Below are 15,817 nucleotides of genomic sequence, written 5' to 3'. Positions count from 1 at the left end.
TTACGTGTTGGAGTTCTAGGTCAGTTGGACCTATAGTTTTCCCCCTGCTGGATTTTGTTAACAATTGCATGATTTTGAGCAGAGGAAGGGCATGATCTGACCTAGATTTTAAAAGGCTTACACTGCCTATTGTGTCGAAATTGTAGGAGGACAAGGATAAAGCAAAGAGATCTCTTAGGGGCTACTGCAGAAGCTCATGAGAGACAATGTGGCTTAGACCTGGCAGGAGAACTGGAAGAGGCAATAGGTAGTTGGATTCAGATTCTGTTTCGAAGATACATGAGCCAACAGGATTTCCTTATATGCTCGACATGGATTGTGCAAGAAAGTAAGGAGTCAAGAATGATTTTTTTTAAACTGCTTTATTGAGATAGTCACATACTATAGTATGGAACTTACCCATCTAAAGTGTAGTGGCTTTTAGCATATTCAAAGAGCTGTGCAACCATCACAGTAATCTAATTTTAGAACATTTCCATCAAAAGAAACTGCGTGCCCAGAAGTAATCAGTCCCATTCCTACCTGGCAGTCCTTTCCCTTCCAGACTCTGGCAACCACTAATCTATTTTATGACTCTACGGTTTGCCTATTCTGGACATTCCATATGAACAGAATCATATAAAATGTAGTATTTCATGACTGACTCCTTCAATTAACATCATGTTTCCAAGGTTCATTCAAGTTGTAGGAAACATCAGTACTTTATTCCTTTTTGTTGTTGAACCATATTCCAGTGTATGGATATGTCATATTTTGCTCATCTATTCATCTGTTGATGGAGATTTGGGTTGTTTCCACTTTAGGCTATGAAAAATGCTGATATGAACATTTGCATACAGTTTTTCTTTGGACATATGTTTTCAATTTTCTTGGTTATGGATCTTCAAGTATCATATGGTAGGATTGTACAGTAACTCTATGTTCAATCTATTGAGGAAGTGCCAAACTGTTTTCCACAGTGGGTGCATCATTTTACATTCCTACCTGTAATGTATATGGATTCCAATATCTCCACATCCCCACCGACACTTATTACTATTTGTCTCTTCGATTATAGCTATCCTAGTGGATATGAGGGGCATCTCATTCCAACTTCTATTTGAACTTCCCTAATGATTCATGATGTTGAGCATTCTTTCATGTGTTCATTAGCCATTGGTTTATCTCCTTTAGAGAGATGTCTATCCAAACTCTTTGTCCATTTCTTAATTGAGTTATTTACCTTGTTATTTACCTTTTTATCATTGAGTTGTAGTTCTTTATATATTCAGGTACATGTCCCTTGTCAGCTGTATGTTTTATAAACATTTTCTCTCCTTCTGTGGGTTGTCTTTTCACTTTCGTGGCCTATGAAGCAAAAAGAGTTTTTAGTTAGGATGAAGTCCAATTTCTCCATTTTGCTGTTGTTATTGCTTGTGCTTTTGGTGTTAAGAAACTGCCATTTAACCCAAGTTCATGAAGATTTACTTCTAAGTATTTATCTCAGAGTTGTATAGTTTTTGAGACCTGTAGTTTAGACTTTGTATGTTTAGGTCTATGATCCACTTTCAGTTGATTTTTGTGTAAGATGAAAGGTAAGAATCCATTTGGACCATTGATTTTTCAATCTTTGGCAAGGGGATATCCAATTGTTCTAGGACTATTTGTTGAAAAGACTATTCTTTCTTTCTTTCTTTTTTTCTTAAGATTTTATTTATTCATTTTACAGAGAGAGAACACAAGCAGAGGGAGAAGCAGGACCCCGTTGAGCAGGGAGCTCAACTCAACACAGGGCTTGATCCCAGCACCCCAGGATCACGACCCAAGCTGAAGGCAACTGTCTAACCAACTGAGCCACCCAGGCACTGCAAGACTATTCTTTCTTAATTGATTTGTCTTCATCCTTGTTGGAAATAAATTGACTGTAAATGTGAAGTTCTATTTCTAGACCCTCAATTCCATTCCATTGATTTATGTATCTATCATTATGCCAATACCACATGGGCTTGATTACTATAGTTTCTAGTAAGTTTGGAAATTGGGCAGAGTGTGTTCTTTTACAAGATTGTCCTGGCTATTCTGAATCTCCTCTTTCATTCCTGACTTTAATGATTTGAGTCTTTCCTCACTTTTCTTCTTGATCATTGGAGGTAGAGGTGTGTCAATTTTGTCTGTTTTTTCAAAGAAACAACTTTTGAGTTTGTTGATTTTCTCTAAGTTGAAGGAAATGGATAAATTCCTCAAAAGATACAAACTATCATAGATTACTTAAGAAGAAACATGTTATCTGCATAGGGATATACCTAGAAGACTCTGAATTCATTGTTAAAGCCTTTCCCAAAGAAATTCCAAGATCAGATGGGTTTATTGGTAAAATCTCCTAAACACTTAAAGAAGAAATGAAACCATTTTTTAAATGAATGTTTTCAGAAAATAGAAGAAGAAGGAACATGTCTGAAGTTATTTATGAAGGCCAGAATTACCCAGGTAACCAAAACCAGGAAGACAAAATTATAAGAAAAGAAAATTACAGACCAAAGGAACACAACAATCCTCAGTAAAATTTTAGCAAGTCATATCCAGAATATATAAAAAGATATTAAATACATCATTACCAAGTTAGATTTATCTCAGATATGCAAGCTTGGCTCAAAACTCTCTTTTTTGGAATCAAGTAATCAATTAACAAACTAAAAATAAGAAATCATATGATCATTTAGATCAATGTAGAAAAATAATGTCCTAAAATTATTTTTAAAAGGTTCAGAAAACTAAGAACAGAAGGAAACTTCAACTACTGAGTACCTACAGACAGTACCATACTTAATGTTTGATGTTCAATGATTAAGGGTTTGTGTAAAATTGTTTTCATTTCTTCTTTAAATATTAGAGTTCACCAGGAAAACCATCTGAGCATGGAGCTTGGTGGAGAGGGGAAGGCTTTTCATAAACAATTCAAGATTTTTAATAAATATAGAACTAAGGCAAAGATGTTTATTAACTTCTTTTACTTAACATTTTACTATGTTGGAGGCAGTGAAATAGGGCAATAAAAAAATTTATAAAAGACGTAACGATTGGAAAGAAACAAATAAAGCTATCTTTGTTTGCTAACAACATGATTGTGGACGTAGAAAAGCCTAAGGAATCTAACCAAAAAAACCAGTAAAACTGACAAGTGAGTTTAACAAGGTCATAAGATACAAGATCAACATATAAAACTCAATTTTATTTTTAAATACCGGCAAAGATCACCTGAAAATTAAAATGGAAACCCAATCCTATTTACAGTAACATCAACAAACATGAAATACTTAGAACTCTACTGAAAAAAATATGTGCAAGATTTGTATGCTGCAAATTAACAAAACCCACCTCTGAGAGAAATTAAATAAGGTCTCAAATAAATACAGACCCTTCTCAGGCTCATGAATTGGAAGGCTCATTATGATGCCAACATCCATCCTAATTGATCTACAAGATACAGTGCAATCCCAATCAGAATCCCAGCAGGCTATTTTTATATAAAAAGTCTGATTCTAAATGTATATAAAGTAGCAAAGGATGTAGAATTGCTGAAACAATTTTAAAGAAAAGAATAAAACTGGAGGACTCACATTACTTAATTTTAAGGCTTTCTACCAAGCTATAGTAATTAAACAATGTGTTCCTGGCAAGGATAGGTATATGGAGAAAGGAACAGAATAGAGGGTCTAGAAATAGACTTATATATCCATGTAAAATTGATTTTTGACAAACATGCCAAAGTTTGTGCAGAAGGAAGAGCCTTCTTAAATACACACTGAGGGAACTAATGGGCAGCCATATGCAAAAACATTGAACTTCTGCTTTTCCTTGTTCCATATACAAAAACTAATTATGAGTGTATCGTAGACAAAAGTCAGACTTAAAGCTATAACATTTTTAGAAGAAAGTATGTGATCTTTGTGATGTTGACTTACACATAGATTTCTTAGATATAAGAAACACAAATCATTAAAAAATGGATAAATTGGGCTTCATCAAAATTAAAAATTTTTTTCTCTTTGAAAAGATAGTGTTAAACATATAAAAATGCAAGCCACAGTCAGGGAGGAATGTTTGCAAAGACCTGCAAATGTAAATGCTGTGTAAGCTTTATTCATAACTGTCAAAACCAGGAAACAATCCAAATGTCTATTAACTAATTAACAGATAAACAAATTGTAGTACATTCGTACACTTGAGCTCTGCTCGGCAATATAAAGGAACAAGCTGATGTTACACGTAACAACATGGATGAAGCTCAAAGGCACTGTGCTAAGAGAAGGACGCCATACATAAAAGGTTGTAGGCTAGCAGGAATCCATTTATATGACATTCTGGAAGAGGCAAAAATATAGGGACAAATACCAGATCAGTAGTCATTAGAGGGGAATAGAGAGAAGGGATTTACCAGAGAGAGGCACAAAGGAACTTTTTGAGGCAATGGGTATGTTATATCTTTTTTATTTGGGTGGTGGTTACATGACTCTACACATTTGTCAAAAGTCATAAAAATGTGCACTTAAAAAGGATACATCTCACAGTAGGTAAATTATATCCCAACAAATGTGACCACAGGAAAAATAAAGGGAATGATGAGTGGAATTGTAGATGTCAACAAGAGACAACTCTCTCAAGAAGCTTTCCTGAAAACAAGAGCCATGCACTGGGACATTTGCTGATAGGAGTAGAGTCAAAGCGAAACAAAGATTTTAAAATTTATTTTGCAATTATTTGTTGATGATGGAAGCACGAGCAGTGGGTTTGTTTGATGAAGAGAATAGCTCAGGAATGGGAGAAGACAATTATTGGATCAACGTCCCTGAATCAGTGAGAAAAGATGGGATGGGGAGCACAGTGGAGGACCTGGCTTTAGACTGGAGCACAGACAATTCTCAAATGGTGACAGGACAGAGGAGGGCACAATACAAGAGTCTAGTGCCAGCAGTTGGCAGATGCTGTGGTGGGAATCTGGAAGTTTTCTTCTGATGGCTTTAGTTCTGTCCATGAAGTAGAAGGCAAGGTCGACAGATGAGAGAGTTTACTCTTACTACTCGCTCACCTGAACCCGGCCACCTGTCTTCATCTCCACTAGACTATAAGCAGGAAAGGACCACATCGTGTGTATGATAATATGCGATACTTCAAGTTCAGCGGATGGATCAGGTCATTGGACCACTCAGTGTCAAGTAATTCCATTTTTTGTTGTTGATTTGTTTTCTAGCTGAACTGATCAGGAACTTTGGGATCAGATTTTTCCCCAAAACCCATTTTCCTCTTTATCAAGTATCCCCATTTCAGTAAATGCCATGATCATTGGAATTCTGTTTCCTCCCTTTACCCCCATCCCTCACTGCCTTCGTACTCTTCAGGCCATGAGCATGTCCCCTCTGTTGTTTCTTCAGGAACATCTCAAGGAACTGACCACTTCTCCTCATCTCCGTTTCCCATTGCCTTAATCCAGACCGTTGCACTGCCATCCTTCACCCGGAGGACTGCACAGCTTCCTAAATTTTCTCTTATTTAATCTGCCTACACCCACAGAATCTATTCTTCCTCACGGCATTCACAGTTCTGTCCCCCCCTGAATCGTGCCTACTTCTCAAACCTCATCTCAAGCCTCTTCCCGTACTTACTTCTGTCCAGTTGCACTGATTGTTTTCTCATGTCTTTGAACATCCCCTGTTCTTTCTGGCACAGAGTATTTTTCTCTGCCCTTCTGCCTGGAATGCTCTCTGTCAGCCTCTTGAATGGCTCGCCCTTTCTCATCTTTAAGATCTGCATAGTTGTCACTTCCTCAGCGATGCCTTCCTTGACTACTTCATATACAGAAGGTCTCTCCCACCCAACTTCATCACCCTTATAATGCTCTAATCTCTTTTGTTCTGCTCCCATCTCCACAATCTCTTTTAGCATATTTCTCTGCTAGATGCAAACGGACAATAGCCTGATCATGTGTAAAAATAAAACTTTGGCTTACAAGCTGCAGCAACCTGCCCAGTAAACCAACCCCCTTACCTACAATAAACAAACGAGGAAGCCAACCTGTTTTAAGTCAGACTTGCAGGGAGCCAGATTGCTATCTCTGATGACAATCCAGGAAGCTGAACAGTAACTTCTGTGACAATTGGCCCCTAAATAGCCAAGACTTGATTAATTACTAAAAGCTTCCCTAATTTTTGTCTCTACTTCAACCTTGGAACTAATCAGAGGAAGCCTCATATGGACTCCCTAACCAATCTTATAGGATGTCCAGCTTCTAGATTGTGAGCCTACAGAGGAAATCTAAAAATCACTGGTTAGATGGTCAATCCTTCCTCAGCATGGCTTTAAACTTATTCCTTGCTATGTTCACTTTTACACCCTCCATGCACTTTTCTCAACCAAATCTTCCCCTGTGATAACATGATTCCCCTGCTATAGAACACGATTTGAAGTCCTTTCTTCTCTATGAAACTTTTTTGCTTAACCCCTTAGTAACTCTCCCTTCCCTGAATTCATAGAGCACATACCAACTTACTTGGCATTTAATTTCTTTCAGTTCAAGGGTGTCTATTCTCCTTGGATTGATGGTTATATTTTTTTTGTAGAGTTTCTGTGTCTAGCACACGCTATAATAATAAAGATAATTATGATAACAAATAACTCCAAAGAATATATTCTGCTACTATTCCTAATTTATAGATGAAGGAACTGAAGCACAGAGAGACCAATTCTCTTGCCTAAAGAAATGAATTGGTAAGAAGTAGAGTTGAGACTTCAATTCAGTTCTGCCCAACTTATACGGTATATGTCAGAGCTCTAGACCATGTGACCTACTTTTCTTATACCGTACACGTTAGGTTATCAATAAATGGTTCTGAAAGTAAATAACCAAATGCAAAAGTTTCTTAAACAGAAGAGAGAAGGGGGCCGAACTCTTTAGGATGGTTCCAAAAGGTTGAATGGAGCAAGGGACTTGGTGACCTACCCCAAAGTCTGCATTCTACCCCTAGCCCCTGCTGTGATCGGAGGGCAAGTGCTTTTGTCTCCAGAGCTTCTTCACTCATCTCCTGTTACCTTGTTCCTTCTACCTGCTTTGAGGCTGTTTCCTAAGACAGAACCAAAGAGTGGCTGTGGGATATCTGGTGATAAAAAATTAGAAGTTCTTTTCTTGGTGGTTACGTTAAAATGAACTCAACTATCCTTTTTGAGGTATAGTGCCGCCTGCCAAGGTGAGAGGCAACATCTAGCAAGCACCAAGAATGTCCTCTAGCAGACTGTGATAAGGAATCATGGGATAGTAATTCAGCAAAGACATAGACCTTCCCCACGCCTGCTGCATCAAAGCCAGGATTAACAACTGTGTCATGTGCTATAGAGTCCTATGTAATTTTGAATACACATTGAGTACAAGGGTTGGGAAAACTTTTTCGACCAGCTAAACAAGAGATGTTCCAATACTGCTGTACCTGCAAAGATGTCAAGAACCCATTCCAGAGGAGATTTGAAAGCACTTGCAAAAGCAGAGTTGGATTAAACAAATATAAAGGTAGTCTTGTTTAGGAATGCATCTTTGAAGGGTAGCATCATACCTGTTCTGGAAGCGTGGGAAATTGTGATGTATGGCAAGTAGAATCCTTGTTTAGCTGCTGCAATGAAATCTGTGAGCTTACCAAAGCACCTGGCACTAGGAAAGTCCCCAGGGATGGCTAACTCCAGACAAATGCCCTTCCACACTCAGCCCTAAAATGGCAGCAGCAAGCCTTGCTTGATGTGGTGCTCTGAAGGAGCTGGAGGGATGTGTCATCACTGAATCACTGAGAACTATAGTCCCAGTGTGATCTCAACTATAACAATAGATATAAATATATAACATATATAACAAATACAGAGAGATGTGCATGTACTCACCGAATTGTTTAGGAAAACACTCCAGAATTCTAGCTACATTTAATTTTCCTTCTCCATACTTTTCTGGTTTTTAAATTTCTTCTATAATGAGCATCAATTACTTACATTAGGGAAAAAAAAACTTCCTTCTCATATTAAAATATATTGACACAGATATAGCAAATTCCTCCTGAGAGCAGCTTCTGAGAAATATTCTCTTATTCATAGGGTGTTTAAAGCTCGTAGATTAAAATTTTATTCTGAGAGACACACAGTAAATTTGTTCATTTACTACCTGGCCAGCAGCTGCCAGTTTAAGACATGTTGGAGAGCTGACGATAGTTTTTTTTTTTTTTTTTTAATTAAAAAGGAGTACAAAGTTGCCATTTATGATTGGAAAACTTGTCATCAAGTTTTGCAAGGCAGATCAATATTTCCTACGTGTCTATGGCTTTCTCTGTATCTCTGTACAGTTGACAGTCTCTCTCTCTCTCTCTCTCTCTCTCTCTCTTTCTCTCTCTCTCCCTTTCTTTCTCTGTCTGTCTGTCTGTCTCTCTGGGCTGAGAGGGACCTGAAACTCCTCTGTACACATTTCACTATCAGCTCACCAAGATAGATGCAGGGATGATTACTTAAACAAAGGTGCCCTCCCCAGAAGCTGTCAGAAGCTCTCTGATCTTGGGAGGATGTTATTAGGAAGGGATTTTCATAGTAAGCAGGCCTGAACTCCCACAGTCCTATTGACATTATACACCAAAGGGTAAGTTAGCGAAAAAGAATTTCAATCAATGTCTGGGATAGGGTCAGGATTAGTTTAAGTGATAATTACTGAGGGTAAAAGGCAATGAGGAAGGCATTAGTTATCATTAAAATAGAGTTATAGGAATTTAGATTTTGAAAGTAAACTTGGAAACAATCCAATCCGAATCTTTTATTTACAAATGAATAAAGGGCAAAGCAAGCCCAAAGAAATTATATTTTAAATGAGGTCATACAACTGCTTTTTTGCAGAACTGGCCTGGTACCAAGGTTTTGAGTGTTGTGGTCTTTCAGGCACATAACACTGCTTCCTATTGCGAGTTAATATTTCTTATGAAAAAAAAATTGACATCATAGATATAATTTTCAATGGTTTTTCTGTTGACATTAATTCATAGCCAATATTCACTGTTTTAGTCTTTTTAAAAACCCTATATTTATGTGGGAAAAAAAGCAATGGAAGATTAATGTTTATCATCTGAATTTCATTTAATTGCTATACCCTGTATAGTTTAGATCATAAGACCCCCATGGACCAAGGCACTCAATATCTTTTAGGAGCAGAACACTCAGTTCATCATTTTGTTTTTACTGTCTCATGAAGAACCCACTTGAAATTCAAATTTACAAACTGTTGTCATCACCAAAAACAGGCTTGAGATTAGAGTTTAAAGTTTGGGAAAAAGAGTGATGGTTTCATTTGGCAGCAGACAAAGAGATGTGAGGAAGAGAGATTTCTTGTTTTCTTTGGCAGAAATTAAGAGATGTCCTTTTTCGGAATCTAATGGCAATGAATTGAATTATCTCCTATGCTTTTGAGTCTCAGCTGTGGGAAATTCTTTTTTTTTTTTATATAAATTTATTTTTTATTGGTGTTCAACTTGCCAACATATAGAATATCACCCAGGGCTCATCCCATCAAGTGCCCCCCTCAGTGCCCATCACCCAGTCACCCCCACCCCCCGCCCACCTCCCCTTCCACCACCCCTAGTTCGTTTCCCAGAGTTAGGAATCTCTCATGTTCTGTCTCCCTTTCTGATATTTCCCACTCATTTTTTTCCCCTTTCCTGGGAAATTCTAATGAGAGAGAGAGAGAGAGAGAGAGAGAGAGGAGGGAGGCAAAGTGTGCATGTGCACATACGGTGTAAGGGGTAGAGCTGGGGGCTTCAGATTTATTGTCTTCTCCTTTCCATCATGCCTCTTCTCTTTGGCATTACTGAGATCACATGCAAACCATATTTGGCAATTTTTCTTTTATTCTTTTGGTGGACTAGGAACAGAACAAGTTATTTCCTGTTGGTTTGGCTCTGAAAACCTAAATTGTCCTGGTAAGAAGCTTGGTGCAGTTCTTGGAATCCTAGGTACCAAAATAGCCACTTAACCCCTCTGCCATGCCCTTGTGGTTGCTGATAAGGTTTGGAAGAGTGAAGGAAGCGAGGAAGAACAACCTGATAGGAATAACCCCAGCTGTCTGGCTAATCTCACACCTCTGGGTCATATGAAAGCACACGCCTTCTTTGGAACCAAATGGTGTGTTGGGTTGCCAGAGTTAAAAAGTGCTTTCCCCCTTTGACTTGTTTGGACTCAAAGGTGTTCTTTGAACATCTTATGATGAGGAAAAGAAATATAGCCATTGGGCAGCCCGAGTGGCCCAGCAGTTTAGCGCCACTTTCAGCCCAGGGACTGATCCTGGAGACCCGGGTTCGAGTCCGACGTCAGGCTCCCTGTGTGGAGCCTGCTTCTCCTTCTGCCTCTCTCTCTCTCTCTCTCTCTCTCTCTCTCTCATTAATAATAAATAAATAAAATCTTTTTAAAAAAATACAACCATCATTAGAGCCCAATATACACAAACAACTCCTTCTTTGCCAACCAGTGAGGAGCACACATGCAGCTCTCCTAGCTTAAGGGTATGCTCCTTATCTCTCTTCCAATCTAGGGGAATATGAAGGGTTAATTCCATCAGTAACATACAAAGTCAAGCCCCTGGGTCCGGGGGTGTCTGGGGACAAGGGCATTCTTAGAAATCAAATTCAAGAATCACAAAGAGTATTAGTTTGGGGGTGCCTGTGTGGCTCAGTGGTTAGCCATCTGCTTTGAGCTCAGGTCATGATCCCCAGGGTCCTGGGATCAAGTCCTGCATCGGGCTCCCCGCATGGAGCCTGCTTCTCCCTCTGCCTGTGTCTCTGCCTCTCTCTGTGTGTGTCTCTCATGAATAAATAAATAAAATCTTAAAAAAGAAAAAGTATTAGTTTGGAAAGAGACCCAGTTGGGAACTGACTCTAATGAGAAAAAAAACAGACTGAGGCTGCTGGTGGTGAATGGCCCACTTAAGGTCACTGGAGTTTTCAAGACAAATCATGATTTCAGCTGGACTCTTCAAGCTTCTGATTCAGTCCTCTAATGAGCACAACATAGAGATTTGGGGAAAATACTAAGAACACTTATGTAAAAACTCAGATATTTTCCTGACACCTCTGGGTTGACCAGAACTTAGTACTGCTGCCTTGACCTGTTAGTCAATAACCTTGAAGCATAGACATAAATCAAAACAACTCATGTGAATCAGTTTAACCTGAAGATATTAAAAAATCATCAGTGCACCTGGGTGGCTCAGTTGTTGAGTGTCTACCTTTGGCTCGGGTTGCGATTCCAGGGTCCTGGGATCGAGTCCCACATCGGGCTCCCTGTGGAGAGCCTGCTTCTCCCTCTGCCTGTGTCTCTGCCTCTCTCTATGTGTCTCTCATGAATAAATCTTTTAAAAAAAAGTAGAGAAAAATCAAATGATTAAGCCTCTACCATAAGTTGCTTATCTGTGCTTTCCCTTAGAAAATGGCCTATCTTGGTTGGACAGGCTTCTCTTGGTGGAGAGCTCAGCAGAGCCGGTTGGATCAATTAGCTGTTAGGAAGAGCTCACATGGTCAACATTTTGGGGGCTGAGTTATAACTACCTGGGGGTAATTCTGTCTTCCAGCAGGCAGCACGAGAGATTATGTGTGTGGAGAAATGCTACACGGTGCATTTTTTTCCTCTCTGAGCCTCCTGATGTGCTAGTACTTGTATGGACAGAGAGCAGCGCTTCGGCTGGACCGTCCCCAGCAGCTAGCAGAGCGCACTCTCGGTGAACTTGCTGAGGGGATGAATAAGCCACTGATTTCACTGTACCCCACAACTGTGAGGCAAGGCACAGGAGAGGTAAGGACACAGAACAGATTTAAAGGAAGATGATCTCTTCGGACCCAGAATGGAGATGAACTAAAAAAGGCTATTTAGGGACTAAGCACTGGTTCTGGCTCTTTGTGTAGAAATTCAGGTGGGCTTTTCTCCAAATTAACGCCTCTGACCTCATCTGTGGCCCCTCCAAGCCTTGCCTTCTCTCTGAAAAGTGGGATTAATATCCAATATCATGGGGTTGCTATAAGGATTAAGTGCGGGAACCTAGGCGAACTGCTGAGAATGTCTTGGGTTAAAGATACTATGAGTGCCTCCCATGGACTAAACATTATTCAAGGCACTTTGCATTTATTACTATCCATTATATTAACCCAACGAGTCAGATACTGTTATTATTCCCATACTGCAGATGAGAAAATTGAGGTTCAGACAGGATCCGCTCAAGGTCACACAGCTAGTAAATAGTGGAGTCAGGATTGGAAGCCAAGCAATTAATTCAAGAGCATTAACCGCAGGGCTACACTGCTTCTCGCAAACAGGAGCATTTAGCACCGTGCCTGGCATATACCACATGTCGATTTATCATCGATCAATACATGCTGCTCGGGATCCCTGGGTGGCGCAGCGGTTTGGCGCCTGCCTTCGACCCAGGGCACGATCCTGGAGACCTGGGATCGAATCCCACTTCGGGCTCCCGGTGCATGGAGCTTGCTTCTCCCTCTGCCTGTGTCTCTGCCTCTCTCTCTCTCTCTGTGTGACTATCATAAATAAAAATAAAAATTAAATTAAAAAAAATAAAAATAAAAAAAATAAAAAATACATGCTGCTCAATAAATACTGATGGATACAGCTATTTTTGTATTCAGTTAGCTGAATGATTTGCTTATTTACATTTTCTAACTGTGACTATAGTGTCATTGACAAATCCTGTATCTATTGTCTCCTTAGCTTTACTGCATCTATTATCCATTAATAATCCATATTATCCATTTTATCCAACAATAATATTATCCATTACTGCTTTTGGTAGAAAAAGCACTAGTCGTGCAAAGCAACTCTCACTCTTGATAATCACAGTGGAATCACACCGCATGTGATTATCTAAGACTTAACGCATAGGAATTCAACTACGTATGCTTGGCAGGAAGGTTAAAATCCCACGTTAACACGGTAAAAGCAAATTCTGCATTTACAAGTTCTAGGATATACTGTAAATTGCTGACCGCACGGTACATTTATACACAGACATTGTTTTTAAAACTGAGGACTCAGTACTTCGTGGGGACTGAAAGGTATTTTCAAGGGGAACCTTGAACAACTGGGACTCTCACCTTACATGCTCCCCTTGCAGCCTGACTTGTGTGCAAGGTGAGGGTCCCCTTGACCCACACACGCATCATATTGTCACCAGTGGAAATGAATGGGAGAGTGGGGAGAGCCAGTAGCCACTCCTGCTACTAGCGACAATGGCAAGGAGTCGGGGATTGTTTAGCTCCATCTGTGTGCCAGGAGCCACCGTGAGTCCCGAGCACGGATAATCTCATTTGATGCCCACAGCAATCCCCTAAGCAGGTGTGATGGAGATGGTCCTGGGGCAGATAAAGAGCAAGGCCGAGAGGCTTTATCAAAAGTGTGTTACACAGCAGCCAGCACATACTTTCTGATTTTCATCAGAACCTTGCAAGAGAGGTTTTATCCTCCTTTCACAGGAAAGGAGCTAGAGGCCCACGGGGTTAGGCAGTTGGCCGAGGTCATGGAGCCGGCGAGTGACTGAGGCAGGCATCGCAGCCCCAAGTCTGTGCTCACTGCACCCCACAGCCCTCTCTCCAGGGAGGAGCCAGCTCCCAACCAGAAGAGGCCTTCACGTCTCCTTTTGGCTATTCCGAGGGCACGATGAGGCATTGGCCTTACCGGCCATCACGACGACCGTTGGCTCTCCTGTTTGTCCCCTCACCTCTCTCTTAATTGCTGGGGATTTTATGAAGATCATCGTCAAGTTTATAAACTGCTTTGACCTCCTTGCAAACAAGACACAGAGTAAACTCCTGGCTGCCCGTGGCTTTGGCCCCAGTGCAAGACATTACTTACAGTATTTGCCTAAAATCCTAGAAGTTACTACACAGCGAGAAGGTGGCTTCTTTCCCGCTGTTCTCGGTCAGCTTGCTTTCCGCCCAGAAAAGCCCGAGGCAGAGAAATGAGACAGTCTTTTCTTTCTCAGTAGAAGGCTGATGCTTCTGGTTGCAAAAGCCAGAACCGGAGAGTCTGCCTTTTGCTTCAGCCTTTAGTCCAGTCCATCGTCAGAGGCCCTCGGTCTCTAGGCCTCCACACCCTTCCACTTGCTGTGCTGGCATCTGAGACATCATCAGGTGTTGCCCGGGAGGGGTGCCGATCTCTCCCGGTTTGCCTGGGACTTTCTAGGGTTTAGTATTGCAAGTCCACCTCCAGGGAACCCTTCAGGTAGAGGCTAACGGGGCCGGGTGGCCTCTCCACTGGGCTGGGCAAGCATAGTAGCCTCCTAACAGGCCCCCCATTCTGCCCTCAGATTCTTTCTCCACCTCGCAGCTCCCAGCAACCTTCTGACATCATAAATGGTTGTGTCAGGCCCCCCCTACTTCAAATGCTGGCTTCTGAAGAAAATTACAAAGTCTTACCTCAGCCTACAGGGTTGGCCCTTTGCTCTTTCTCTCATCTCAATGCTGTCTGAATGCTCCTCCTTCCCCAGGCTGTTGGGTGTCAGTTCCTGACTCTTCAGGCTCTTCTCCCCTGGCACCCTTGCCCTTGCTATTTCCTTTGCCTGGAATGTTCTTTCTTCAACTCTTTGTATGTTCACCATGTGTAATCATGTACATGTGTGATAATCTGATTGCTATCTTCCTCTCAGCACTATAGCTCCGTGACTCCCCAGGTTATCACGAAAATCCCCGCTGTCAGCCCTGGGGCTGACATCTAATCCAGCCATATGATATATTCACAGAATGAATCAATGAATGGGCGAGAGAACAGATGGAGGACTTTGCTAATAGGATGTGCTACTGGGATTCCACGCTCTGAAAGGTCAGGGTTGCCAAGACACAATGAGGAAGGTTCCATGAGGGTCGACAGGAGACAGAGGCCAGGGCATGAAGAGCTTCACAGGCCATACCAAAAGTTGTCCGAAGGACCATGGGGGAACTTCTGAGGGACTCTGAGCCAGCAACTGCCATAATCCCAAATATATGTCGAAAAACTGAAGGTTGGAGAGGTGGGGAGAGGCCCACTCAGCAAGCAGTCCCTTTAACCTTGGGCAGCTGCAGGAATTAGGGTGTGTTGGTGGCAAGGCTTGTGGAGCCAGCTGGTTATTATTGTTCTCTTGATTAATTTTCTGGAAACAATCAGCCAATTATGATTCAAAGGCTTCTGCAGCTCTGGCCCATAACTAATTGCATTTTTAAAATGTGTTTAATCACAAATCAGTGATTAAGTAAAGGGCCTCATTGATGACAAGATTGGCTTCCTATAGGAGCGAGCCAGTGGTGACATTTGTCCAAGGTTGAATTTTATGGTGTATTGCGTTGCGCTCACATTCAGGAGCGATGGCTTCTACTCAATAGCGCATTGTACTAGTTTTACGCTCAGGAGCAATGGCGTCTATCCAATTGTGTACAACCCTAAGCTCACACTCCGCAGAGCAAAGGCTTCTATCCAATAATGCACAGCACTAGGTTCACACTCAGGAGCAAGGGCTTCTATCTACTCTGAGGAACTTAGAGCCACAGTTTAATACATTGAAGGGGGGGGGGGCAGAAAAGCAGGTGCAAGGGGTAAGCAAGTGCTTCTCTGTCCCCATGGGAGCTCCTTAAAGTCAGGCACTGTATTTTGTCTCCCTCTATAGTACCTTTTGAATCCCTCTATAGTACCTAGCACACTGTCTTGGATGTAGCAAGTGCCTAATGAATACTCTTTGAATTTAATCCAAGGTCCATTTCACCCCCAGAATTCTATGATCATATGAATTCTTGCCCAGGCCATTCTT

General features: G+C 41.1%; 1 long non-coding RNA gene across 3 annotated transcripts in view; it reads right to left on the bottom strand.

The window, feature by feature from the left end:
- LOC144292768 (uncharacterized) overlaps nucleotides 1–14,372 on the bottom strand; it is a 46,488-nt gene extending 32,116 nt beyond the window's left edge. Inside the window, exons 1-3 of one of the 3 annotated variants that reach the window (XR_013360110.1) lie at nucleotides 13,894–14,372; nucleotides 11,236–11,386; nucleotides 1,235–1,347 (exon numbers count right to left, since the gene is read on the bottom strand). This is a non-coding gene — a long non-coding RNA (uncharacterized LOC144292768). Of the gene's footprint in view, nucleotides 1–1,222; nucleotides 1,348–11,235; nucleotides 11,387–13,893 lie in introns of all 3 variants that reach the window. The other 2 variants (XR_013360111.1, XR_013360109.1) reach the window with 2 other exon arrangements.
- Nucleotides 14,373–15,817: the final 1,445 nt, after the last annotated feature.

Source organism: Canis aureus, chromosome 21 (assembly GCF_053574225.1).
Source record: "Canis aureus isolate CA01 chromosome 21, VMU_Caureus_v.1.0, whole genome shotgun sequence".
Classification (NCBI taxonomy): domain Eukaryota; kingdom Metazoa; phylum Chordata; class Mammalia; order Carnivora; family Canidae; genus Canis; species Canis aureus.
Note: the sequence above shows the minus strand (reverse complement) of the source record. Positions and strands in the feature narration are given on the sequence as shown.